Source organism: Canis aureus, chromosome 25 (genome assembly GCF_053574225.1).
Source record: "Canis aureus isolate CA01 chromosome 25, VMU_Caureus_v.1.0, whole genome shotgun sequence".
NCBI classification, from domain to species: Eukaryota; Metazoa; Chordata; class Mammalia; order Carnivora; family Canidae; genus Canis; species Canis aureus.
In genome coordinates, this window is record NC_135635.1 from 44,082,079 (window position 1) to 44,094,428 (window position 12,350).

The 12,350-nt window shown below is 41.1% G+C and overlaps 2 protein-coding genes across 26 annotated transcripts in view; one reads left to right on the forward strand and one right to left on the reverse strand.

Moving 5' to 3' along the window:
* The window catches only part of RAD52 (RAD52 DNA repair protein), a 120,157-nt gene that overhangs the window by 91,856 nt on the left and 15,951 nt on the right, over positions 1-12,350 (reverse strand). The window contains exon 1 of one of the 4 annotated variants that reach the window (XM_077871621.1): positions 170-189. The exons of the other annotated variants lie outside the window; for them this stretch is intronic. The gene's annotated coding sequence lies outside the window, so the exon portion shown is untranslated. Of the gene's footprint in view, positions 1-169; positions 190-12,350 lie in introns of those variants that run through there. 4 annotated transcript variants of the gene reach the window in all.
* ERC1 (ELKS/RAB6-interacting/CAST family member 1) overlaps positions 358-12,350 on the forward strand; it is a 534,848-nt gene continuing 522,855 nt past the window's right edge. For 7 of the 22 annotated variants that reach the window (XR_013364494.1, XR_013364495.1, XR_013364497.1 and 4 more), the window contains exon 1: positions 396-634. The gene's annotated coding sequence lies outside the window, so the exon portion shown is untranslated. Of the gene's footprint in view, positions 635-775; positions 795-12,350 lie in introns of those variants that run through there. The other 15 variants (XM_077871604.1, XM_077871607.1, XM_077871608.1 and 12 more) reach the window with 6 other exon arrangements.

Sequence of the window (12,350 nt, forward strand, 5' to 3'; positions counted from 1 at the left end):
CCTGGCCGCGTTCCCACCTACCGCCGCTTCCCGGAGCCGAGTCCGGCTCTCCCTTCCCGTGGCCGCAGGGGCCGCGCGTGGGGGTGTGGACGCCCCGCGCCCGTTGCTGTGCTCGAGCGCGCGATCGCCGCCGGAATCTTGAGTCACCCCACTCGTCACCCTGACCCACCTCCGTCTGGAAGGCACCGGAGGCGGGCGGGCTGCCACGCGCACTCCCAGGAGGGTGCGGGCAGCCTAGGTGGCTGGGACAGGAGGGGGCGGAGCTCGCGAGGTCTCGCGGCCGGGCCGGGCCGGGGCGGGGCTAGGTGTCTCGCGCAGGGGGCGGGGCGCGGTGACGTCGGCGGGCGCTGGGGCCGTGCTGTGGCTGTGGCGGCGGCGACGGCGGCGGCGGTAGTGGCGGCGGCGGCGGAGGCGGCGGCGGCGCCCGGGCGGCAGCAGCGGCAACAGCAGCAGCAGCAGCCCCCCTGAGGAGGGTGAGACGGCCGCCGTGTAGGCAGCTCGGAAGTCGGGCGGGACTGAGAGCTTCCCGCCTGGCGCTGGCGCTGAGGCTTTTTTGCCTTTTCTTAGCCTGCTGCTTCCTCACGGCCCTGGCGAGGGCTGGGCAGCGCGCCCCCGGGGAGGGGCGGAGCCGTAGGTGAGGCTTCAGGACCCCCTCCCCCCTCTCCCCGCCGGGGGGATGGGACCGTCCGGGGAGGGGCGGACCCCACCCCAGCCCACCCCAGCCCCCCGCGGGCTCCTCCCCGCCAGCTCCGGGGCTGGGCGGGAGCTGAGGCGGCGGACGCGGGGAGCCCGAGGTGGGAGACGCGAGGAGGGGTTCCCGGTGCTTGGAGAGCGAGGCTTTCTGAGGCGTGGTGGTGCGGGCGAGGTGGTGGCGAGGTGGAGAACGGGGAGCCCTGAGGAGGTTGGGGTGCGGTCGGGGTGGATCTGTGTGTTCAGGCGACTGTTGTCAAATGTTGAAAGAGAGGAGGATTTTTTTTCTGTGAAATGGTAAGATAGGAGATGAAGGACTATTTCAAAAGGGAGAGGAGCTGTGGATGCTGCCTTTGAGGCAGTTGGAGAAGCTATTGCACTGGGTCTCACATTTCTGCTTTGGTGTTTGATGAGTATTATTTCCCTCCTGGCGGGATGGGTCGAGAGGGAAGAGAAGCCCTCTGCTTTTGGCGCAGGTGGGTAAATTGTGAGGGTGGCTGGGTTTAAAGTTTTACTCCCTTCAGGAAGAGCGAGATCTTGGGCTAAGACAACTTCATTCTGGCAACAACATAAGGGTGTAGGTCCCATTACACCTAGTTCCTTAAAGGTGTTATCTTCCAGTCTTTTTTCTGTGCCTGAAAGATCTCTCTGTACCATCTCACTTACAAGCTTTATCCTGTCCCCTTAAGGGAAGGCCTGAAAATCAGGTGGTTGCTTTGGAAGACACATTTCTGACTAATAGTTGCAGGTGGCTGTGGTTCACTGCTTTGGATGGATAATTTGAACAGTTCTGTTGGAGCTAATTATATGAAAAATGTTTTAAAGCACAGTTGTCTTTTACAGCTCGTTTTTCAACAGACCTTAACATTTAGACTCTTTGTGTTCAACACACTTATTGGAGATTATTTTTATTTCTCAATTGCTAATGTTATTAGACCCTTTAAAAATGAAGTGGAATTAATTTTTTTCGGTAGGTCCTTCGATTTCTGAGATACGTTCCTGGAGTCAAGTGCTTTTAAAATGCTCTTTAATAACATTTTGGGGGCATGTAACTCACTTCATAGGGGCGGCAGAGTAAACGGTGTTCAGTGTTCAAAACATCAGCGTTTCACAACTTTGCACATTAAATCAGAATCTTTTCTTGATTCCTGCTCCCTATTAGATCACAGTATTCACTGACCTTACCTATCAGTTAGTGTCATTTAAGCTGTTTCTTGCTCAGAAGACAGGTCCTGTGATGGACATGTATTATGTAATGGATGGAAGTAGGCATGACTCTCAATAATTCATTTGTGGAGGAAGAGAAACCGTCATGAAATGGAATTTAAGCAGTGACTTTCCCAAGGCTTACTCATTTTTTTTGGGAACGTAGCCAGAGAAATGCTTTCCTGTAACCCAAGAGAGAAATACACAGATATGAGTGTCAGTAGTTGCAGATCATTGCCTTTTTTAACATGCCTAATTAATGAGCAGACTGTTATCTTTTAAAAGATACTTCTGTTTGGAGAGACTTTTAGGCAACAGATGATACAATAGTTACTAAGTGAGAAAGGGTGTGTCCACAATTTGTAATTCTAAAAGATTAAATGTATTCAGATCAAATTAGAAGTTTTGATTTTGGATTACTTAGAAGGAAAAATTAAAATTCACATATCTAGTTTTGGTTTTTAAATTATACTTTGATTTAATTGGGTACTCATGAAGACAAATGTGAACTAAAATATCAAGTGAAACTTTGTATATTGCTAAAATTACATTTGAATGGCTGACAGTGGGATGTGATTTTGTGGGAATGAAATCATGGGATTTGGGAGAAAGGTTAAGGTAGGAGTGGTCTGTTTCTCTTTAGAATTTCTTATGCCTGAAAAAATTACTACATTTTATTTTTCAAGAATGTTGCTTGCTAGTCATTACTGTGATGTTCTTGTGGAATTTACTGAGACCCCCCCCCCCCGCCCTCATTTCTAGTTAGATAAGTATGTCTGTTAATTCAACTATAGTCCTCGAAGCAAGATAAAAGTGATAGTTCTTATAGTTCTATAGCTCTTTTTCTGCTCTAAGTTTATGCTTTTAGGAGTAGTAGAAGAAAAAAAAAAGAGCTGTTAAATGTGTATTTTACACATAACCATACCAAAACATCAATGGAGGAAGACCAGGGAATGAAGTATTTTGGTTAACCAAATAATCAGTACATACATTCATTATCAAGTTTGACAAAATGGAATGAAGTAAACAGCATTCAGGTTATATAGAATATAGTTTATTTCTGTAGCTCTTCAACATCTGAGCCTTGGGGCACTGATTCAATCAATGGTTATTTATTGAGTATGGTTCTGGGTGCTTTTTTAGCTTATTGGGGTAGTGAACAAAACTGACAAAGATCCCTGCCTTCATGGAACTTACTTTCTGGATACCTTTTGGGGAGATGAAGAGAAACCTGGCAAAGGAGATTGATAAAAGGTTATTGGGTTAGGAAAACCAGGAGAGTGTGATGTACTAGAAGTGAAGAAAAGGAAGTTTTCAGGGAGGAGGGAATGATTAAGCGTGTGTCATTGTTTAAAGAGGTGTCAGAGTGTTGGGTAAGGGAGAATTTATATGATTATAATGTCTAATACCAGAAAATGAGTAAATGCTTCTTAGTGTGAGATGAAATAGATGTAAGAATATGTCAGTTTTTTACTTCCCTAGATTGATTTATTTTATTTTTTTAAAAGATTTTATTTATTTATTTATTTATTCATGACACACACACACACACACACACACACACACACACAGAGGCAGGCAGAGACACAGGCAGAGGGAGAAACAGGCTCCATGTAGGGAGCCCAACGTGGGACTTGATCCCGGGTCTGCAGGATCACACCCTGGGCTGAAGGTGGCGCTAAACTGCTGAGCCACCCAGGCTGCCCTCCCTGGACTGATTTTTTAGAAACATATAGTTCAGTTTTTATTCTTCTCAGAACAAAATAGACAGTCAATGAAAGTATACTTAGACTAAGGACAGATACGACATTTTTGTTATTTAAAAATATATTAATAACCGTTATACTCATTTAAGAAATAGGTAAGACATTGGGGGATCCCTGGGTGGCTCAGTGGTTTGGCGCCTGCCTTTGGCCCTGGGGCGCGATCCTGAGGTCCCGGGATTGGGTCCCACATCGGGCTCCCGGCATGGGGCCTGCTTCTCCCTCTGCCAGTGTCTCAGCGTCTCTCTTTCTTTCTATGTCTATCATGAATAAATAAATAAATAAATAAATCTTTACAAAAAAAAAAAAAAATAGGTAAGACATGTACCAAGTCAGAAGGTATGCAAGAGTACATGTGGAAAAGTAAGTCTCCTGTTCCATCATGTTATTCCTGAAGGCAGTCACTGTTTCCAAGTTGTTGTTTTTCCTAACCAGTGAAATTTTGTGCAATAATATGGTTTAGCTATTTTAAAATTGCATAAATATAACATTTTCTTTTCTAGGTCTTTTTTTTTTTTCAGGTTTAGTATTTTCATAATTTAAGCCTAGCTACCTGTAGTCCTTTTTAAAAAAATTTATAAGAGCTTTATTGAGAAATAATTCATACACCACACAGTTCACTCATGTAAAGTGTATAATTCAATTTTTTTTGGTGTGTATAACTATCACCACAATCAATTTTGCAATGTTTTCTGAATTCACCCTCAAGAGAAACCCTAAACCCATTAGCAGTTACTTTCTTGACCTTTAGTTTTTCAGTTTTTAAAAAAAAAATTTATTTATTTATGATAGCCACAGAGAGAGAGAGAGAGAGGCAGAGACATAGGCAGAGGGAGAAGCAGGCTCCATGCACCAGGCTCCACCAGGAGCCTGACGTGGGATTCGATCCCTGGTCTCCAGGATCATGCCCTGGGCCCAAAGGCAGGCGCTAAACCACTGCGCCACCCAGGGATCCCAGTTTTTCAGTTTTCTTTTGTATTTCTGTGGGAGATAATGTTTGTAAAATACTTGTTTACCAACTAAAATGGCAAGTAAGCCATTTAGTGTGTATTTTTAATATTCTTTGATTGAATAGAAACATAGGTTTGTGTAAGTCAACTTAGCATTTTTTTTGGTTGAGTACATGCTTGTGAAATGATTTGACTACTTAAGTGTCTTTTCATTATTCCTTCATTTATCACATATTTGTTGAGTACTTTTAATGTCCTAAATCCTAGGGTAGCCCAGATGGAATCCATGATGAATAGTGGACAGGGTCCCTTATTCTTAAGGAGTTTTATTCTAGTGAGAGAAGAGGAAACATTAATAGGAGTTTGCGGGCTGCTGTGCTTCAATAGGTAACTTTAGGGTTCTACATCAGCACACATATTGGATTTCTAAACTGAATTGTTGGAAGATCTGCAATGGGATCTTAAGGATACGTAGGATTTGGCTGAATGAAAAGGATGCAAGTAGAAGGAACAGAGTTTGCAGAGCCCAAATACCAGAAAGCTGTAGGGCAAATTGAACCATCTGAAAATGGTTTGGTCTGCTGGAATGTTGAGTGCTAGTGTGAGGTTTGTGTCAGTCCTCCTTTATATTAAATAGCGTGTTGTCTTGAAAAGGCAAAATTATTAATTTTTAATTTGCTTAAACTCTATGGATTGCTGTCATTTTGTAGTTGTATAGCTTTGAATGAGTTACTTTACTGTCTAAAACTCAGTTAATTTTCTCACCTGTAAAATGGGAAAAATAGTCCTATCTCATGTGATTGTTATGAAGAACAAATGAAATATATTAATAAAGCTTTTAATAAAGTGCTTGGAATAGAGTAGGTACTCAATAAAAATCAACATTCTCATGGTGATGATAGAGTGTGGTGATGTTGATAATGATACCTGATTTGTGGAATTCCATAGGATGTTGTGGAACCCCAGGGAGTTCTCAGGAGACTGGAAAATGATACCTGTCCTTTAAATTTTTTTTCAGGGAGGGATGAAGTGAATACTAAAAACTTTAGGCCAGCACTGTTCAATAGAACTGTGATGATAGAAATGTTCTATATACCATTTGATAAGTAGCCACTTCAGCCCAGGTAGCTCACAGGTTTAGCACCACCTTCAGCTCAGGGCGTGATCCTGGAGACCCGGAATCGAGTCCCATGTTGGGCTCCCTGCATAGAGCCTGCTTCTTCCTCTGCCTGTGTCTCTGCCTCTCTCTCTCTCTCTCTCTCTCTCTCTCTCTCTCTGTGTCTCATGAATAAATAAGTAAAATCTTAAAAAAAATGTGGCTAGTATAATTGTTGAGAAATAATTAAAATTATTAGTTTTTTAAAAATTAAATAGGCACTGTAACTGGTGATTTAGTGTATTGGGCAGCACGGCAATATGGTCATAGACTGATGAATCTGATACTGAACTCTGGCAGTATTTTAGCATACATTATTTAAAAGGTAGTTTTAGGGATTCTAGGGGGGCTCAGTTGGTTAAGCATCCGATTTACTATTTTAGCTGAGGTCATGGTCTCGGGTCATGGGATTAAGCCCTGCTTTGAGCTCTGAGTTCAGCTCAAAGTTGGCCTGAGATTCCCTCTGCCTTTCACCCTGCACTCGTGTGTGTGTGTGTGTGTGTGTGTGTGTGCGCGCGCGCTCAGTCTCTCTCTAAAATAAGTAAATAAATCTATCTTTAAAAAAAAAGTAGCTTTAGAAGCCTTGTCAAGTGATACATTGATCACTGGGATATAGTATGGATTCATGAGGTCATTTCAGGTAATAATTTCAGTTTTCTAGAGTTGACATGGTTCCTAAACTGTAAAGGAAATGTAGTAGTTGTATTTAGACTTCAGCTAGATCTTTTCATGCTGTCTTTGCAGAAAATATGAGATCTTTTATGAGGGCAGGGACTGTCATGTGTTCTCTACTGAGCAAATAGTAGGTACTTGTTAAATATTTGATGAATGAATGTTTGATAAGACAATTAAGTGAATTCCCAACTGGCTGTGAATGGATATACCCAGAGAATAGAGTTGCTTACTGAGGATAATGGATTTGAGGAACTGGTATTAGATGACTCATCCATGGGTGTATTGAAATAGCCCAGGACAGGATCCCTGGGTGGCTCAGCGGTTTGGTGCCTGCCTTCGGCCCAGGGCGTGGTCCTGGGGTCGAGTCCCACATCGGGCTCCCTGCATGGAGCCTGCTTCTCCCTCTGCCTGTGTCTCTGCCTCTCTTTCTCTGTGTGTCTCTCACGAATAAATAAATAAAATATATATATATATATATATATATATATACATATACATATATATATATATATATATAAAAGAAATAACCCAGGAATGGAATGGTGGTATAAAAGACAATGGCAGTGTGAATTGGTTGCCAGTATCTCCTCACTGCTTGTGGAGGATGTCCAGGTGGTCATTAGCTGATAGTGAAAAGGGAGAAAATAGAAGACTGTGTTGCTGAAAAACATGAGTATCATAATAACAAAGATTTTACATGGGGGTTCAGGATTTTACATGGTCTAGAGGTGGCATTGGAAGAAAGAAGGGTACCAGTCTCATTTCCCAACATTGGGTGTAGAGTGTGAGAGACCTGAGAGCCTCCTTGAAAGGGCTGCTTTGGAAGAAGTGTCCTAGGAAAATCAGTTTTTAGTTAAGGCAGAGAGGCAGTGAGAACTTTCAGAAGAATTTCTTCATAATGGAATAAAATTCCTTGAGAGTATTTTTCTACCTTACTGGCTTCTTATCATCACTTAAACTTTATTATTTTTTTTAAAGTAGGCTCTGCTGGGGGATCCCTGGGTGGCGCAGCGGTTTGGCGCCTGCCTTCGGCCCAGGGCGTGATCCTGGAGACCCGGGATCGAGTCCCACATCGGGCTCCCGGTGCATGGAGCCTGCTTCTCCCTCTGCCTGTGTCTCTGTCTCTTTCTCTCTCTCTCTGTGACTATCATAAATAAATAAAAATTAAAAAAAAAAATAAAGTAGGCTCTGCTACTGACTGAACCAGCCAGGCACTCCTCATCACTTAAACTATTTTTAAAACGTATATATGTATGTATGTAATCTTTACACCCAGTATGGGGCTTGAACTCATGACTCGGAGATCAAGTCACGTATTCTTCAGACTGAGCCAGGTAGGTGCCCCATGACTTAAACTTTAAAACGTCTCTCTTGTCTTAACAAAAAACTCTTCTCCCAACTTCATACTTTAAGTTACTGTCTGCTAGGTGTCTTTTTAAAGATTTTATTTATTCATTCATGAGAGTCTCAGAGAGAGAGAGAGAGAGAGAGAGAGAGAGGCAGAGACACAGGCAGAGGGAGAAGCAGGCTCCATGCAGGGAGCCCGACGCGGGATTCCAGCCTGGGTCTCCAGGACCGCGCCCTGGGCCAAAGGCAGGCACCAAACCACTGAGCCACCCAGGGATCCCCTAAAATATATATTTTTAAAATTTATTCATGAGCGACAGAGAGAAAGAGGCAGAGACATAAAGGGAGAAGTAGGCTCCATGCAGGGAGCCCAGTGTGGGACTCGAACCCAGGACTCCAGGATCAAACCCCAAGCCAAAGGCAGATGTTTAACCGCTGAGCCACCCAGGTGTCCCTGTTTTAATTAATTTATAGGATTACATACTTTGGGTATGAGCCCTTTGTTATTTGTGTTGCAAATATTCCACTCTAATCTGTTGGTTGATATTTTGCTTTCTTAATGGTGTCTTTTGAAGAAAGGAGATTCCCTTTTTCTTTAAAAATGATTTTATTTATTTGAGAGAGAGCACAAGCAGGGGGGAGGGACAGAGAAAGAGGAAGAAGCTGACTTCCCGCTGAGCAGGGTGCCAGACAATACAGGGCTCAATCCCAGGACCCTGGGATCTTGACCTGAGCCGAAGGCAGATTCCTTTTTTTTTTTTTAATATTTAAAAAATATATTTTTATTTGTTTATTCATGAGAGACAGAGAAAGGCAGAGACACAGGCAGAGGGTGAAGCAAGCTCTATGCAGGGAGCCCGGTGTGGGACCCCATCCTGAGTCTCCGGGATCAGATCTGAGCCAAAGGCAGGGGCCCAACCACTGAGCCACCCAGGCATCCCTCTGTAGGCCGATTCTTAACTGACTGAACCACTCACGGGTCACTTGAAGAACAAGATTCTTAATTTTAGTGTAGTCCAATTAATGTTTTCCTTTATGGTTAGTGTTTTTTATGTCGACATTGGGATTATTCCCTACCCTAAGGTTATGAAGTTATTTTCTTTTACTGTATTCTGAAAGTGTCACTGTTACACCTTTCTATATAGCACCATGGTCTGTCTATAATTGATTTTTTTGTGTATGCTGTGAGGTAGGAGTTATGGTTTATATTTTTCCTGTATGGTTAGCTGATGTTTTCTGTACAGTGTTTGTATATATCTTTTGTAGATTAATCTTAGGTTTCTGATGGTATTTTAAGTGGGGTTTTAAAATAAATTTTATTTTCTATTGTTGGTATAAGGAATAAAATTGAATTTAAGTATTGGCTCTATTTTGCCAGATTTTGACCAAGTCTGATAAATTCTAATAATTTTATCAGTAGATTCTCTTGGATTTTCCACCTGTATAATCATGTCATTTGTGGATAATTACTGTTTTGTGTTTTTCCTTGCAATTCTTATACCTTTTTCTTGTCTTTTGGCTAGGATCTGTGGTGTGTTGTTGAATGGACTGGTGATAGAGATCCATGTTATTTTCCCATCTCAAAGGGAAATTTTTTAACTTTTCACTATAAAGTATGATATTGTGAAGTATACACACGTAAGGCAAGACAAGGCCTGACTGATTTGACTGGTATGGATACAATGAACCCTTTAGGTTTAAGCAGTTTATCACTTACATGGGCAGTGGAAAGGTGAATAAGCCAAAGGTGCCAGCTCCATGTGACCCTTGTCCCACACATCAAAAAAGTCAACATCAGAACAAAAGCCTTGCTAATGACTACAGTCTTAAGTTGTGGGACACTCTCTATTGATGAAGGAGCCCATTCTAATTTGCCCCAAACCAGTTTTGTGGTCTATAGCTCTGTTCTGAAATGGGCAGCCTGAAAGTCACATGCCTCATCAGTATCCAGTGATGAGAAGCTGTCTTATGTTATCCTCCAAGGGAGATAGAAAAGCAGTGGAAAATGGCCTGGGAGCAGCTCCTTATGGGCCGCCCATCCTTTCCTGTTCTGGGGGGGATCACAAGGCATTCTGCCCAGACTCAGATAAGCTACAAGTTGCCAAATATGGTACAGCAGAGCAGTTCCTCTACAGAACTTACTTGCTTTTGCATATATCCTTTATTAGATTAACAAAGTTTCTTTCTGTTCCTAATGTAAATTTTTTATTTTTATTTTATTTTTAAAAGATTGTATTTATTCATGAGAGACACACAGAGAGAGGTGGAGACATAGGTAGAGGGAGAAGCAGGTTCTCTGCAGGGAGCCTGAAGTGGGACTCAATCCCAGTACCCTGGGATCATGCCCTAAGCCGAAGGCAGACTCAACTGCTGAGCCACCCAGGTGTCCCTAATGTAAGGTTTTTGATCATTAACAAATGCTAAAAATCTACCTGATGCATTTTCATATCTATTGAGAGAATCAGAATTTTTTAACCTGTTAATATGGCTTATCACATGGATTTTTGAAGCAGAATTTCTACTGGATAGAGTTTTTTTATTTTTTATTTTTAAATGATTTTATTTATTCATGAGAGACACAGACAGAGAGGCAGAGAGAGACACAGGCAGAGGGAGAAGCAGACTCCTTGCAGGGAGCCCAGTGTGGGACTCAGTCCCGGATCCCGGGATCATGCTCTGAGCCAAAGGCAGACGCTCAACCATTGAGCCACCCAGGTGCCCCAGGATAGAGTTTCTTAACATTTGTTTTCCTTTCTAAGCTTTCACTTATTTGGAAAAAAACTATTGATAGAGACTTTATTTTCTCTGACTGCCTGCCTTTTTTTCTCCCCTTGAGTATACATAGAACTTTGTCCTTGTACATTTATTGTACATATAGAATTTACTGTTGCTGACCTTTTCAAGGAAAAAAGATTGATTTGAACTTAAAATTGGTCAGTAAGTTATTAGTGATCTAAGAGATTCTTAGAATTCTTCTGATACAAGAAGTAGCTATGTTTGACATCTTTTTGAGTATATCCCTTCAGATCTTTTAGTATACATCCTTATGTATACCACACAGGTGACTTTTCTACCTTCCTGGCAATATTGACTTCACTTTCATTAGTGGCAGATAATTTTGAATATTTCAAATAGTTTTCCATTCCTTTTCTAAACTATTCTATTAAATTTAGATCAAACCTTTGCTTGATGTTTTTTTTCCTGAATAAGTAGAAAGTTTATTAAGTAGAAAGAATGATTGAAAATAGAGTTGTTGAACATTTCACTCAGTTTGTTCTGGTGGCTTTTCTAATGGTCTGATGGTAGTTAATTTTATAGTATTGCCTTTCTTTTTTTTTTTTTTTGCCACATTTCTGAATCCATTTTGAAATTGTTTGGTTATGCTTATGGGTTGGTATTTTTAAATGTTAATAGAGCAGCAGTTTTTATCTGTTTACCTGCTTGTTATTAACAATAAGTTAACTGAAAACAGACTCTTAAATGGGGAGAACAAACTGCTGATTGCCAGAGGAGAGGTGGGTGGAGGGATGGGGGAAATAGATAGTGGGGATTAAGAGGGAAAAACTTCCAGTTATAAAATAAGTAACTCATGGAGATGAAAAGTACAGGGTAGGGAATATAAGCAATAATGTTGTAATAACATTTGGTGAGAGATGGTGACTATGTTTATCATGATGAGCACTGAGTAGTGTATAGAATTGTTGAATCAATATGTTGTACACTTGAAACTAATATAACACTGTATGTTAATTATACTTCAGTTAAAAATAGTGGAAAATGGATATAAATTCTTTAGATTTATACTCACAAATATAGGTAAATAGGTTTTCATTTTTACATAGCAGGTATATATATATATTTTAAAGTATCAAGATTTCCTTGGAAAAATCAAAATAGGTTGATTCTTAACAAATTCACATTAAAATTCTTTCAAATAGTGTAACAAAAATATCTACTTTGCCAAACTTTTATTTTCATAGTTGTTCAAGAATAGTATATATCTATTTCCTTTTTTTTTTTTTTCCTTTTCTTCCCTCATTCAAAAAAGATTTATGGAAAATCTAGTATACCTTGTTCCTGTACTGTGACTGTATATTGTGTTCTGTCTTAACTATGATGTTTGAAACATTGTCTCTGCCCTCAGGATGGTAGTGCCTGCTAAGGAGGACAAGTAAATAGGCAATGTTAGTAGAGCCTGATACGTGTTAATGATATGGGTTAAGAGCTGGAGTGGAAGGGAGTGGTGAAAGATGAGGCTGGAGATTGGGTTTGAATCATGAAAGGTTTTGTAAATCACGTAGAGTCTGGAATTTTACCTTGGGGCAATGGCAAGACTTTGGAGACTTTTGAATAAAGGAAATAAGTTTATATTTACATTTTATGAAGAGTAGATAGGAGGAAGCTAAGTGAGGAGGCTAACTAGGAGGTTGTGGCCTTAATCCATCAAAGCTTGAACACCAAAGTAGTAGAAGTGGAAATAGGGATGCAGACAGAATTGAAAGCTTTAAAGAATACAGGACTAGGTAATTCAGAATCTGTGTGTGTGTGTGTGTGTGTTTACGT